The sequence below is a fragment of the Lepidochelys olivacea genome (genome assembly GCF_965140295.1).
Source record: "Lepidochelys olivacea isolate rLepOli2 genome assembly, chromosome: 3".
Classification (NCBI taxonomy): domain Eukaryota; kingdom Metazoa; phylum Chordata; order Testudines; family Cheloniidae; genus Lepidochelys; species Lepidochelys olivacea.
The window spans coordinates 60412110-60428091 of NC_140413.1; the positions used below are offsets into that span (position 1 = coordinate 60412110).

The 15982-nt window shown below is 40.5% G+C and overlaps 1 protein-coding gene across 6 annotated transcripts in view; it reads left to right on the top strand.

Annotated features, from left to right (window-relative positions):
* The window catches only part of MYO6 (myosin VI), a 179364-nt gene that overhangs the window by 25751 nt on the left and 137631 nt on the right, over positions 1 to 15982 (top strand). Inside the window, exon 1 of one of the 6 annotated variants that reach the window (XM_084624516.1) lies at positions 9043 to 9107. The exons of the other annotated variants lie outside the window; for them this stretch is intronic. The gene's annotated coding sequence lies outside the window, so the exon portion shown is untranslated. Of the gene's footprint in view, positions 1 to 9042; positions 9108 to 15982 lie in introns of those variants that run through there. 6 annotated transcript variants of the gene reach the window in all.

The following is a 15982-nucleotide window of genomic DNA, read 5'->3' on the forward strand; positions in this document are numbered from 1 at the left end:
TTTAATATAGATTATACTTGTCTAAAATTATTGGTTGATTGACCTTCCTTTTGGTGCCGGGCTGTGATGTCACAAATTCCCAGTTAATTCATAGCAGTGACCTCATTGAGAAGATTTGGACCTCCCATAATGTGGATGTTTGGTTAAAGGGTGGGATAAGCCTGAAAGCTTTCCTCTCCCTTGTTGTAATGATCGGTTTAACTTCAGGCACTAGCTACAGAGGCCGTCAACACCTGCCTTATTTTTCCATCCCTCTTTCAGGAGTAGGAACAGCAAGATGGAGATTTATTTGCGGGGGGAGGGTGGTGGAAATATATGGCAATGTACATTTAAATAGGCACAGTGTTGTGTGGGGGCATGGAAGTACTATATTTTCATCCAGGCTAGCAGGCAAAGGGTAATTATATTTCTTAGCAGCTTTTCAAGCCCTGAAAACATACAGGGAATTCAAACAACAAACCGCACCTTGAGGCTAAGAGAGTCATGGGGGATTGTGCTTTATGATAACAATAGGACCTCAAAGCCATGTGAAAGCCTGGTAAAAAATGTATCCATGCGCCTTAAGGGTTGTTGAGGGAAAAAATGAAAGTGGTGGCACAGGAAAGATCTAGATCCCAATTTATACTTCTAAACCCTCTTGCCCTCACCCCCTACAGGTTTGGAAAAGTAAATTAGTTACTTGACCTGATTTGTCCATGCGTAGATAATATTTCTTGGTTAGTTTCTAGCAGTTTTAACGGTAGCTGTTCTAGCATAATGTTTGTTGTGAGTTTGAAGTTAGTCACAGCCTAGCAGAATTTTAACGGCTTGTGTTGTTAAATTTAGGGAGAATTGAGGATAATTTATAAATTACCCTGGTTTTTTAAAAGAAACTTATGACTGGTTATATAATCTTTGAAAGAAAAAATATTTTGGTAACTATTTGAGCTCTATAATAATGAAGGTTTTTGAAGTAAACCTGGTGCTGAAATACTACACAGAGCTTTGCTCTGTACATAATAGACCTATACTTGACTTTCATTGTAACCACTCCAAGTAACTCTCAAGTTTGTGATTGGAGGTGTAGGGCAAAATACTTAGAGATCAGTTGAGTAGACTGCTGTTAGTTAGGAACCCAATAAACAATTAAAGGTATATTGTGTTTGTTTAAATATGTTTTGGGAAGCTGCAGTCCTTTTACCTCAAGCAGCATTCCTGCTGGTGGATGCTAGTGCTCTGGATTCGTATCTCACAGTAGCTGCAAACAAAACTTGAAGAAGAAGAACAAAAATCCTAGTTTGCAAATGTGTTTGGAGGCACCACAGCTTTTCCCTGTGAACTGTGTCCATTGTAAGGTACAGTATGCATTTTAGACACACATTGTTTTCCCATCCATTCTTCTGCCATTCTTCAGATATACAGGTGATAACTCCTGGGGGCTGGGCCAAGTATGCAGACATCTCAGGTACTCCCTTAGCTTATGAAAACTGGAAGTCTTCGTTGCTAGAGTCCCTTGCAGAGCCAACAAGAGAAGAGGGAATTCTTGTTTAGTTCCCATATAAAAATATGGAATTTTAAGTTATTTAGGATACTTATTGATGAATTAAGTGGAAACAAGTCACCGGTGCTAGATATTGCGCAGTAAAGTTCTGTAGCAGCTTAAGAATTAAGCGACCCTTCTGCTATCAAAAATGTGTAGCTGACTTGGTTGGTAGATTACTATTCAGGAAGACTGTGTGAATAGCCTTATAAAAGGTGCAGTCCTGGAAATTAGATTGCTGTAATCTAGAGAACTATGTAAATTAGTTGAAGAAAATATTAATTATAAAATGCCTATGTAAGCATTACTAGTATATTAAAAATTTGGAAGGAAATAAAGAAAATGAAGGAGAACTGTAGTTATTTGGACTGTCAAATGCCTTTGGTGTCATTCATATAAAAGGTACTGGGAATTTGGACAACACCCAACTTATGTATCTTTTTAACATCAAATTCTTATCGGGAGGGAGAGAGCTTCTCAGCTCCATTGCCAGGGAGTCATCAGCCTTTGTGTAAAGAATAGTAGCTGGAACTGAACTTGACACACTTTGAGGTTATGCATGCGGCGAGAGAAAGGGCTTTGAGAAATTTCCTATCAATAACATACTGTCCGTTGATGAAATCTGTCATCTCATCTTCAAGATGGTACACAACCTTGGGGGTTTTCTGTACTCTTTGTTACAGTTATAAATGCCGATGACTATGGTTGGTAAAAATGCTTTGGTCTATCTGCAGAAAGAAGTCTGCACTATTCTATCAGACTCTGATCTGGGCCCATGCATTTTTGATCTCTAGACTTGATTCTTATGGTTTTTTATATCCCCAAATAGCTCTGTTTAGTACTGAATGTTGCAGTTCACCTGCCAAAATACATGGGCTGCTAAAAGCACATTGTCCTCGTGCTCTGCTCTCTGCATAAGCTTCCCCATGGAATATAGAATCATATTCAAGGTTTGGTCCTGATATTCTAAGATCACTGTGGGATTTGCCCAGTTTACTGGAGGAATTTAGGGTATGTCTTCACTACCAGCCGGATTGGCAGGCAGCAATCGATCCAGCGGGGATTGATTTATCGTGTCTAGTGTAGATAAAATAAATCAATCCCTGAGCACTCTCCCGTCTACTCCTGTACTCCAGCACCGCGAGAGGCGCAAGCAGAGTTGACAGGGGAGCGGCAGCAGTTGATCTAAGCACATCGATCTAAATACATCGACTTCAGCTATGTTATTCACGTAGCTGAAGTTGCATAACTTAGATCTATTTCCCCCACTAGTGTAGACCAGGGCTAACTTATTCCAGGGAACCATGAATGCCTGTGATAGCAATGTTACACTAGAAAAATTGGAAGTCAATCTCAAGAGTGACATTCCTGAGTGCAGGAGATGGAGCTTTCATAGCAGCTACCCACAATCATGAAACTTGCTTCTAGAAAACATTGAAGTGACCACAAATCCCACTTCCTTCTGAACATGCAAAACTAATGTATTTGATTTGACTTTCCCACAGTCACTATACTTTTAAAATCACCATCTAGACTGAGGAGAGAGCTTAATTTATTATATTTAAAATAAAAATTATGAAAGAAAAAATTGGAAGGCTCATGGATCTTGATTACAAACTAAATAAAATAGAAAATTAGTATTCATGGGGTGAGAGGTAAAGGTTATCATATGTTTAAAAACTGGATAAAAGAAATCAGAGTAGGATATATGGAAAGAGGTTAGCAGTGGGGTGCTGCAGTAATTTGTACATATTGAAGGTGGCAAAATGTGTTGGTACAATTATCGGTAATTCAACTATGTAATTGGGTAAGATGGCAAATGAAGTCCATTAAAGACCATTGCAAGATAATGCACATGGGAAGAAATAGTAACTGCACTGATTTACATTAATAGGCTCTAAATTAAACAAAAAATCACTGTCCCAAATTGTCTCCAATCGTGGCTCATCAGAGGACACCAAGTAGGAATGAAACAACTGGAGGGGAAGGAGAGTAGAGTAACGTGGGTGTCGTTGTAGACAGCTCACTGAAAGTATCTGGTCAATAAGCAGGTCAAGGGGGTACAGAAGAGGAGTGAAAAATGACAGTGGGATTATAATAAATTAATTATGCACCTTCACTTTGAATACTGTATTCAGGGTTCGTCACCCCATCTCAAGACAGGTATGGCAGAACTAAAAGGCTCCAGAGAAGGTCTATAAAAATGAGCAGAGTAACTGATAACATTCAAGGGCCACTGTTGTCATAAGCCTCAAAGTCTCTTATGTTGCAACTGGGTGATGAACCACCAAGTCTCACTAGCTTGGATGTATTCCAGTTCCTCCAATCCAAATTGTGACTATTGATAGCTCTGACATAAGATGGGACACTTTTAAAGCACTTGATTTTTCCATAAAAAAATAAAACAACATTTTTTCAGTACTCTGCATGTTTAAAGAGCTGGACAGATACAGTGCTTCCAGCTCATGATTTTATTTTAAGGCTCATAATATTTGGCGGGTTTTCTTAAATCCCTAGCGCCTAGAGTCATGTGATTACATGCAAATTTCCTCTTTAAAAAAAAAGATTCTAGCTCTCATGGTTGTGGCAAAAGTTTGAAAACATTAACCCTAAAGACTCAAAGCGCAGAAAGGAAATAAAGAGCCCAAAATGTGTTTATTTTTAAAATCTAACCATTTTTAAGCTAGCTCATGTTTGTGCGGGACTTAACTCATGATTCTTGAAGACTTGGGTTGAGCAATACTGCAGTGATAGTTATTGAAAAGTAAGCTGTTACCAACAACTATCATATGCTTATCCTAGTTAATTCGTATTTCAATTTTCATGCAACTTGCATCAAGACAATACTTAGTAAACATCCTGTTTTAAGAGACTGTGTTGTTCCAAACTTTCTGAGTATGATTTTGTTCCACTCCTTTGCTGAAGCAATTGATTTTTATTGGTCCTTAGACTCAGGTCACTTCAAGCAGGTTTCATTTTTAAAAGAAAAAACTACGGTTTTGATAATGCTGTGTGGTAACTGTTGGAAATTACTGATTTTTGTTTAATAGTTGTGACATTCCCCTGGTGTTATCTGGACCGCTGATCTGCTAGGTCACTCCAATCCTCGACTCGGGGACCCAGCCTTACCCTGCTCCGCTGTGAGAGCCCCCACTCCCGGGCTGTTCACGCACAGCCTCTAGCACAGGTCTCAAATATGCGGCCTGCAGGCCACATGCGGACCCCGGGGTTCTTTTCTGTGGCCCACCAGCTCCCCGTGGCCCACCCCAGCATTTACCTAGAGCGGCTCCTGCCCTGCCCCCGCTCTGCTTCAGGAAGCGTCTGGGACCTGGGGGAAGCGGAGCACAGGGGTCTGTGTGTTGCCCTGGCCGCTCCTCCAGGTACCTCCCCTGAAGCTCCCATTGGCCACGGTTCCCTGTTCCCCTGTCCCAGACACAACCCAGTTATGCCCGCTGGACGTTGCAAGCTTGTATGCGTTCATCAGTTTAACAAAGAAATTGATATACCAGGCTTGTTATCCCAAGGGGCATCTCTGAAACACTTCAAACCAAATGCATTGCTTCAGGTAGAATAACCAAACAAATATATTAAGTATAAAAGATAGATTTTAAGTGATTATAAATCAAAGCACAACGAGTTAGATTTGGTCAAATGAAATAAAAGCAAAATGCATTCTAAGCTGATCTTAACACTTTCAGTGCCCTTACAAACTTAGATGCTTCTCACCATAGGCTGGCTCGTTGCCCTTCAGCCAGGCTGTCCTCTTTGATCAGTGCTTAAGTCGCTTGGTGGTGGTGTCTATAGATGGAGGTGGAAGAGAGAGTGCATAGCAAATGTTTCTCCCTTTTATCATGTTCTTTCTTCCCTCTTGGTTTTGCCCCTCCCCACTTCAGAGTCAGGTGAGCATTACCTCATCATAGTCCCAAACTGACCAAGGGAAAGGGGGTGACTCTTTCAAAGGTCCAACAGATCCTTTGCTGCTCCCTAGGCCAGTGTCCTTTGTTCCTGTGAGGCTGGGCTGGGTTTGTTCCATACGTGCCCTGATGAGGTGTGAACTACCCCTCTGGTCTTGGAGAGTTTTGCCTGGGCCCCTGCTCCTGGAGAATTTTTGCCTGGGTTTGTTTTAAGTCATGAGGACACATTTTCAGCCTCATAACTATATACATGGAATTACAACTTATAACATTACTATAACAGCAATACCAAGTGCATCATGAGCCTTCCAAAGACACCCGGCATAATAAACTTTGCATTGGATACCACACAATCATATAAGGATGAACATGGGGGTACAGGGTGTTTTCCGCAAGGTACAGAGCGTCACAATGGTGTCTACTAAACAAATTAGCTACACCTTACAGCACTCTTTGAGGCACACAAATATTACTAAAAATGTGAAACAGAGTCACAATGACTTGCCCGTGGCTTAAAAGAGAATCTGTGACTAAAATAGGATGGCAGGTCCTGAATGCTCTTAAGGCAGGGTTAGCTCTACATGTTTTGTGTCACGGAGTAGAAAATGTTTTCATCTCCCCCACTCACCTAGAAAAAGGGAAAGTGGGGATTTGTAGCTCCGCAGTGAGATCATTTGGCACCTCAAACACTGGTTTGCTGCCCTGCCCTACTAATCTACACAAAACTAGTATCCCAAAAAGTGATCTTGAATTAAACAGAAAAACAAGTTACTGTCCACTATGTGCAAGTAGGGCAGGAAGGGACCCATGGATGGGAGTTTAGCTGTGGTCAGGATGTGGCTAATATGGAAATTGTGCTGGTCTGTAGTTCCGTTTCTGTTTCAGTGAGACAGGATTACGCCTCTGCTGAAAGCTATAGAATCATAGAAATGTAGTGCTGGAAGTGACCTAGAGAGGTCACCTAGTCATCTCCCCATGCTCAGGCCAAAACCCTGTCTGTATGGATAGAGGGTTTTTTCTAGCTTGTTGCTGTGGAGATGCCCAGCCTTATTATGCTTCAACAGACATGCAGATGTCAACTGTTCTGGCTTGGCTCAAACACTTCTGACTGTCCCAGGCAGATTTTGCACATAAAATGGTCATATTTTGGATATCCTAGAGACTGAGGTGCTGTAAGTGATTTTTGTCCAGCCTCCATCTGTACTTTGACATTACTACTTCTCTTTTCTGCCATCAGAATAGAGTATGTATTCCATCAGTCCTCCCATGGAGAATTATGTGCTGGTGAATATATTCTGGCCAGTGTCCCTCTTTCAGGATAGCTTAGGACATTATGATCAACTTTTGTCTTCTGCCATCAATATATTGGATCTTAAGTGTCTTGTTTCTTAATATAAGGGAGTATAAAAAAGCTTAGTTAAATCCCAGACAGCAGAATTATTTTTTCATGGTTGACAGTGTGGTGAATCTGGGCTGTATTTGTTTGGCGGGATTCAGGTATAAACTTTTCTAATTTTGTGAACAAGATTTAATTGATTGGATTCGGACTTCATACCTTGGTTTTTCAGAGCCAGTTCTATATATTTAGAGATGGTAGTTTTCTTTCAATTTTGGGTGGTCTAAATGTGATGGGAAGCTTTGGTCTGCAACCTGTGTATTGGACCCATGCCTTTTCATGAGTAGAATAATCAGCTGGGGGTTACTGTGGTGTATGAGATCAGAGCTGGTTAGAATAACTAATAATTGTGAACATTTTTTTAAAAACTTTTTTTGTTTTGTTTTTTGGCCAAAGTTTAGTTTTTTGTCAAGTTCAGGCTAGCTCTAGTTGAGATCATTAATGTATCTTTACAGGAGGGCATTGCTCTTCTTTCAAGGGAACAGTCATTGAATCAGTCCTGATAATCTCTGGATGCTGATTATTTCACCAGTTTATGTCCCTTTCTTAAACTTTCTCTTTAGGCTGTGACAAGAAACATTGCTAGTATCTGGAGACCTCTGATTTGCTTGATACTTCCCACTCTGGCTTTCAACCTGGGTATAGGACAGAAATTGCAATAACCTTTTTGATGTCTGATCTCCTTGCAGTGGACAGAGGTTAAATGTCCATACTGTTTATTTGAGGACTGTCAGTAGCCTGTGATACTGTTGACCACTAGGTTTAGTTGATTTGGTCGTGTGCCCTTGCTTGAATAGGTATATTTATTATTAATTTATTTATTTATTTACTATTAATTAAATACCAGTTCCCTTCGGTAGTTCCATGTGTCCTCTGACAGAGATCCCAGAAAGTGGTGTTGGGCAATGGGTTGTGGGCCCTAAAAGTTCTGTGCTGTACGGTGTCACAGATTTTTATTCTGTCACTGATTCTATTCAACATATATTCCGAGGAAGATAGTGAGACAATTTGGGCTGTGATGCATTTGGTACTCAGATGACATGTAGGTCTGTCTTGTATCAAACTCAGATTATGAAGGTTTTTGCTTTAGTGGTTCACCAAGATAGAGACATGAATGAAAATTAGCTGGCTGAAGGTCAGTGTGGATAATGCAAATGAGCTGAGGGAAGCACATAGAGAATATGATGGATGGTGTTAGCACCAGTTACTGAAAATTTTTCTCTTCAGTAATTTTTTTGAAACTGATAACTTGGGAGGTTTTTTTGGCTCACCTGTTCCTTGTTGATTTTCAGATATTTTAAACCACCATTTTTATCTGAGTCTGGCAAGGTGCTTATGATTTTATTTGTTTGTTTTTCCTTGTGTGTGGACTTTGCTACATCATTGTGACCTTTCCCATGAATTACTGGGTGCTTTCTACAGGTGACTCTTCAAGGCTCCTAAGAACCTAAAGCTGGCATATAATATAACATCTTCCCACGCTATGGTTTCATGTACCTGAAGGAGAATGTACTGCATCAGTCTCTTGAAAAACTGCACTGGTGCCTATTTTATTTTCAGGTGCAAATAAAGATGTTGACACTGATCTGTAAAGCACTAAAGGGCTTGTTTCCTGATTATTTGAAAAATTACTTCTCATCCATACTCTCATAGCTACATAGATATGCAAAACGAACAGGAGTACTTGTGGCACCTTAGAGACTAACAAATTTATTTGAACATAAGCTTTCGTGGCCTACAGCCCACTTCATCAGATGCATAGAATGGAACATATAGTAAGAAGATATATATACATACAGAGAACATTAAAAGGTGGACCTTGCCATACCAACTCTAAGAGGCTAATTAATTAAGATGAGCTATTATCAGCGGGGCGGGAGACAAGGAGGACTTTTGTAGTGACAATCAAGATGGCCCATTTCAGACAGTTGACAAAAAGGTGTGAGGATACTTAACATGGGGAAATAGATTCAATTTGTGTAATGACCCAGCCACTCCCAGTCTCTATTCAAGCCCAAGTTAATGGTATCTAGTTTGCAAATTAATTCCAGTTCAGTTTCTCATTTGAGTCTGGTTTTGAAGCTTTTCTGTTGCAAAATTGCCACCTTTAAGTCTGTTACTGAGTGACCAGAGAGGTTGAAGCATTCTCCTACTGGTTTTTGAATGTTATGATTCCTGATGTCAGATTTGTGTTCATTTATTCTTTTTTGTAGAGACTGTCAGGTTTGGCCAATGTACATGGCAGAGGAGAGAGACTCCAATGAGAAACTGCTGAACTGTATGTATATATATCTTCTTACTATATGTTCCATTCTATGCATCTGATGAAGTGGGCTGTAGCCCACAAAAACTTAGGCTCAAATAAATTTGTTAGTCTCTAAGGTGCCACAAGTACTCCTGTTCTTTTTGCGGATACAGACTAACACGGCTGCTACTCTGAAACCTGTCACTATGCATAGATATGGTTATACTGTAGTCCCCTTGTTTGAATGGTTGGGGACTGCAGGTAGGATTTCCTCACTTGGGAAATCTTGGCAGTGGAATCTGCTTCTGCACTTAGTGTGTCAGAGCTGGTGTGTGTGGATTTGGGGAGACTTAGGTGTTGAATTGTTTGTTGTTTATATATTTTGTCCAGTGCCCACAGAAATTGATGGGCATTTCTTTAAAAAGAAAATAAACAAATTAGTTCCTCCATTAAGTTATCTGAAGATAAGCAATGGCTGGGCAATCGGATGTGTTGGATGCGGAAATTACATATACTTTCTTTACAATAGAAGAGTATTACATTTAGAATACAAATATATGTGGACAGTTAAGGGGCACCTCTGAAAAAGAAATCAGGGAGAGAGATTCTAATTCTTTGAGAAACATTTGTCCACATTTGCCTATGTCTATATTGGGCAAATATGTCATGTTAGAAAAAAGTGGTGGTCTTAGCATATGTGCCACTTGCCTCAAGTGGTACGTGACCAGGATTCATCACTGAATTTAGTCCACTGATTGGATCATTATCTTCCCCGGCTCAGGCCGGGTACTGAGGGGGAATGTGACGTGAATGCTGATCCCTGCCCCCAGAAACACGTATTGACCAACACAACTTACCATGAAGTTAAATGCAATTTTGTCCTCAATGTGAACAAGACCAGTCAAGCTTATGTGTGTGCTGATTCTGGTGTTGTGTCACCAGCATTCTCCATGGGGAAGACTGATGCAACTAAATCATCGCTGACAAAACAAATATCCTCATTTTTCTTAACTGCTACTTTTTTAAAAGATATGGTGATCCAGCAGATTCAGTGACCAATTCATAGGCTTTCTTCTTCTGCTATAGTTGCTTTTTGTTATCTATATTAAAATCTTAGCACCCCTTTCCCCCAATTTCCTTCTTAATGTTGCGGTAATTTATGTTCCTTGTATTGGCTTCATTAGGATTAGATTTAGAAATCCTTGAGAATTTTAATCTGATTGGCAAAGCTTGAGCGGTTGTTCAAGTTAACTGTATTGGCAATATGGGCCAATATATTGGTTTTGTCATTCTGCGTTTCTTTTTGTTCAGAGACATGTATGTCTTCTGATAATCTTCTACTATTCCCTACATAGCCTCCATATATAAGGATTTTATTTCCTTTTAATTTTGATTTTAGGCCCTTTTGGGGTAAGTTTACTTTACTGAAATCTTCCTAAAATTTAGTGTTTCTGTACTAGTTTTTGGAACCTTTCCTTCCTTGAGGATGCTGAACTTAATTTTATTGTTATCACTATTAGCAGCTCAGCTATTGTTATTTCTTGACCAACTCCTGCAGGTCCTTGGTCTGTGTCCCTGCGTGGGTGCATCTGCCATTGCCACCCATGTAGGGAGAAGTGAGCTGTGTGCCGTATACTCCCTTCTGAAGGCTGGACTATCAGTCACAGAGTGACTCTGCTCCTGAGTATGTCTACGTTGCAATCAGAGGTGTCATTGTAGCAAGCGGAGACCTATCCAGGCTAGCTTTAATCTAGCTAAATTGGGTACCAATAATAATTAAGCTGCGGCAACAGAATTGTCACAATAAGAGGTGATGCAATTTTAGACTCAGTTTTGGTAAACACTGAACATCAGAGCAGAGCTGGTTATAGGAGATAACCTTGGATCAAGTGATCATGAGTCAATTAGGTTTAAATTAAATGGAAGTATAATGAAAACAAGGGTTGTTGTTTTTTATTTCAAAAGTGCAGACTTTGCGAAATTAAGGGATTTAGTTAAAGACGTCAACCAACCTGAAGAACTCAAGGACTTAAATGTGGAGGAGGCTTGGAATTTCTTCATATCAACTATACAAAAACCACCTGAAATTTGCATTCCAAGCAAGAGGGAAAAAAACTTGTAAGGAAAGGCTCTAACCACAGCCAGATGAATAACCACCTCAACAAGGTTATTGTAAGGAGTAAGCAAAGAGCCAGTAGGAAATGGAAAAAGGCTCAATCAGCAAGAAAGTTATTTTCTTAATTAAAAAAATGTAAGAATAAAGTGGGATATGATAGAAGTCAAGCTGAATTAGCTCTTAACAGGAAATTAAAATAAAGAACAAGGGTTTTTCAGTTCTATAAATAAAAAGAGAATAAGGAAGGATGAGGTTGGGCCATTATGCAAAGTGGGTGGGAAGGAGATTAAAGATAATCTAGGTGTGGCTTAAAACCTAAATGAATACTTTGTCTCAGTTTTCAATAAGGATGATAATATGGATGAGGGCAGTACCTCCGATGGAAATGAGTGTCTAGAAATGGAAATTAGTCCATCTGTGGTGGAAGAAAAAATTAAAGAGCTCGATATGGTCAAATTAGCGGGAGTGGGGATGGTTAGGGAATAATTTCTATCCAGAATACTGAAAGAACTGGCACATGAGACTGCTAGTCCAGCAGCAAGGATTTTTAATAACTCTATTTGCAGTAGTACCACATGACTGACGGATAGCTAACATCATACCTATATTTGAGAAAGGGCAAAAAAGTGATGCGGGCAATTACAGACCTGCTAGTCTGACCTCAATAGTATGCAAAACTTTAGAACAAATAGAGAAGGAAAGAATAATTAAATCCATGGAAGTGAATGATGATGCAACATGGGTTTAGCAAAGGCAGATCATGCTAGACTAACCTGATGTTCTCCTCCTGATTTTTTACATAAGGGAAGTGCAGTGGATTTAATACACTTGAACTTCAATCAAGTATTTGACATGGTACCACATGGGAAATTATTACTTACATTAGAAAGATGGGGATCAATACAAGAACTGTAAAGTGGATAAGGAACTGGCTAAAGGGCAGAAGGCTCTGGGTTTTGCTGAAAGGTGAATTATAGGACTTGAGGGAAGTTACTAGTGGCATTCCTCAAGGATTAGTCTTGGGACCAATCTTATTCAATATTCTTATGAAAGACCTTGATACAAAAAGTAGGAGTGTTTTAATGAAATTATTTTTGATGATACCAAGTTGGTAGGCATCATCCATACAGAGAACGACTGGAATTTGAGACCGGAAGATCTGGATGCCCTTGAAGGGTGACAGAAGTGGGATGAAAATGGGATGAATTAAATACTGCAAAGTGCAAGGTCATGCGCTTAGGATCTAATAATAAGAATTTCTGCTGTAAGCTGGGGGCTTATGAGCTGGAAGAGACAGAGGAGGAAAGAGACCTGGGTGTGTGGGTCAGTCACAGGATGACTATGGGCCAGTGTGATGCGGCTATAAAAAAGGCAAATGCGATTGTGGGATCCCAGGCGAGGCATTTCAAATAGAGAGAGAGGGAGAGAGGTATTAATGTCCTTATAAAAGGCACTGCAAAGACCTCATTTGGAATAGTGTGTACAGGTCTGGTCATGCATGTTGAGGAAAGATGAATTCAGACTGGTACAGGTGCAGAGAAGAGATACTAGGATGATCAAGGAAATGAAGGGCCTGTCTTGAAAGGAGACTGGAAGAGCTTGACTTGTTTAGTCTAGCAAAAAGATGGCAGAGAGGGGATATGATTGCTCTTTAGAAATACAAGAAGGGGGGTAAATACCAGGGAGTGTGAAGAGCTATGTAAGCTAAAGGACAACGCTGGCACAAAAACTATGGATATAAACTGACCATGAATAAATTCTGGCTGGAACATAGAAGGTTTCTAACCATCAGAGAGGTGAGGGTCTGGAACAGCCTTCCAATAGGAGTTGCAGGGGGCAAATAACTTAATTATTTTTCAGCAAGAACTGGACAAACATCTGAGTGTAATTGTAAGATGGGGTAGCTTGTGATGGTAGGGAGCAGGGCCCAACAGCCCTGGAGCTCACTTCCCATTTATGCTCATAAAAGCTCATGCTTCAGGGCTTCAGCTGGCCACCTGCTGCAGTCAGGAATGTATTTTCCCCCAGGTATTCTCGGTTTTTAAAATATTTCCTTCCTCTGGAGCATCAGGGATGGCCATGGTTGGAGATAAACTTTGGATGCAGTGGGCCAAGGCTCTGAAATGGCACCAAGCATTCTCTTTCTAAGGTGGTTGGCTGGCTGATTCTTGCTCACTTGCTCAGAGTCTAACTGAGGGATGAAGAAGAAATTTCCCCCAAGGTCAGATTGGCAAGACAGGGTTTTATTTCCCCATCTTTCTCTCTAATGTGTGGGTGCAGATTACTTGCCAGGATTGTCTGGCTATCTCTCACTTAATCATTTCCTTGCCATTGCAGGGGCCTCTGCAGCTGGTGAACTTTGGTCTCTCCCATTCTCTGCCTGTAACACAATAGTCTAGTCTCCTGTAGGTTCTAATACTTTGGTCTCGTTTCAGTTGTTGGGTTTAATGTGCGCTGGGTGGTGTTGGTAATCTGTGGTATGTAGAAGGTCAGACTGGATAAACAGTTCTGGCCTTAAACTCTCTAACTTTATCGGCCAGTTACCTCCAAGTATGTACCCAGGCTCCCTGTGTTGTACTCAGCTGGCTTGCTGGAGTGCATGCTGTACTATTACGGTACTACAGCCCAGGCTTCACCCTCCATTACGGTGCTGGAGCAAACTAGATTAAAGCTAGTTCAGGTATTCTACACAGGCTACAGTCACACATCCGCTTTCAGTGTAGACGTGCCCTGAGTAGCTTATGGTGAAGGGGTAGGTTTCTTGCCTATCCACAGAGGATTTACCCCCTTCCTGCAACAAGGTAATACGTACATGCAGCTAGGTAGAGAAGGCGTTCTTCTAGTCATTAGTGACTGGATTTGTCATGTCTTAAAATATTGTCGTTAGACCTTTATATCAGTCACCAGAAAGCTCTGGGTAGGCACTCAAGTAATGTGGTGGTGTGTGTGGTTATAAAGTGGAAAGAGGCTTGGTGTAAAGGAGGCTGGACTACAGCTTCTTTCACAAAGCAGTTCAATTGTGCAGTGTACTTAAGTAGATTTCAATGAAATGGAAAATATTTTGCTCTGTTTTTCATGACTAACAAAATCGGATCAATTTAGCAAAGGTGAATTATTGCCTTTTGGTAGGGTTGCCTTTTGGCCGGGAGTCTCCTGGAATCAGAATCGATCTTCTGGTGGCTACTGAAACCAATCCAGGAGATTTTAATAGGCAGCTAAAAGTCCAGTCGGCCGTGCAGCAGGGCTAAGACAGGCTCCCTACTTGCCCTGACTCCGCGCAGCTCCCAGAAGTGACCGGAGTATCCGGCTCCTAGGCGCAGGGGCAGCCAGGGGGGTCTCTGCGCACTGCCCTTGCCCTGAGTGCTGTCTCCACAGCTCCCATTGGCTGGGAACTGCTGTTGTAGAGATTGGCAGTATTTTCCCGAAAGTACTGTAGCATGCTAATCCAGGTGAAAATTGCAGATCAGACTTTTGTACAGTTTTATAAAATGTGTGTAAAGTAGGTTCTTTAACAAAACGTAACCATGTACATTTTTTTTACTATGTGTTGTATATACCTGCTTGTTCGTGTATCTGGATACAATCATTGTGATGGGATACCATCTGTCCTTCAGTGCAACCAGGCCAGTTTTATTTTTCAGTTGGTTTAATTAGTTAATTTGTTAGTTAATTCAGTACAGTGCCTTGATGTAGTAAGCTGATAGTTCACAGATCACTTCACACATGAGTGTTTACCTCAGACCTCTGATAACAATGTTAGAAACTGCAACACTATATGTTGCAGTTTGTAGAACTTTCACCATGTGCTAGGGTTAAGTTGGACAGAGCACTTGGTGGGAGAATGAAGGAAATCAGAAGCGAGGTTAAAAGTGGTTACATTTTAATTCAGTATGGATAAGTGGTAGGATGATGTAATAACTAGAGCCGTGGAAATCTGCGTATATCTGCAGGCCATGTTTGAGGATTACAGACCGATGCGGATCCAAATTTTATATCTAGAGCCCCATAAATCTGCAGATATCTGCTTTATATCCACAGATCATGTTTGTGGATCGCGGATTGGATGTGGATACAAGTTTTGTATCTATGCAGGGTTCTAGTAGTAACTTACACAGATGGGGAGCCTTTCACCGAAGGGATTCCTTAGCACTTTACAAATTCAACATATTACAGCCTGATTTTTTAAAAGATCAATATCTTTGAAGCAGTGTCTGTGAGAGGAAGAAATAGAGCTGCTAATACTGTTGCTTTTTCACGGTCTATTTTTACCTGAGGGGAATGTTTGCATTTTTGCCATCATAGGCGGGGGCCCCAGGATGCTGAATTTTTTGCCTCAAAAGCTTCTTACTGCTGGTTGTCCATATTTAGCAGGAATCAGTTTTGGATGTCATCACTGGTGTGTAAGGTCAACTACTTTCTTGTGTGCTTATTCTGGTACCTTCTGGGTATTCGTTTTAAGCAAACAGTGCTTGTTGTTTTGTCATGCAATTGGTTTTCAGTCACAGAAAGAAAAAATTGAGGTTATCCTATATAAAAGTGTGTATAAAAATCTTTGCCTATTGCTGAAATATAGCTACTTCTGTTTAACACCTGTGTGAGCAATTCAGGACAGGAAGTGAAGAATCTGGTTCCCAGTAGAACTACCAGCAGTGGTCAATGTAATGGAAAAATGAGGGGGCAATTTTAAAAATATTACTTAAATTAATTAGAATAACTGTTAGATATGGAGTTGGATTCCGATTGAAGTGTAGAATGAATGTTAGTAAAGGAGTCAGTATTGCTAAAAAGTTAA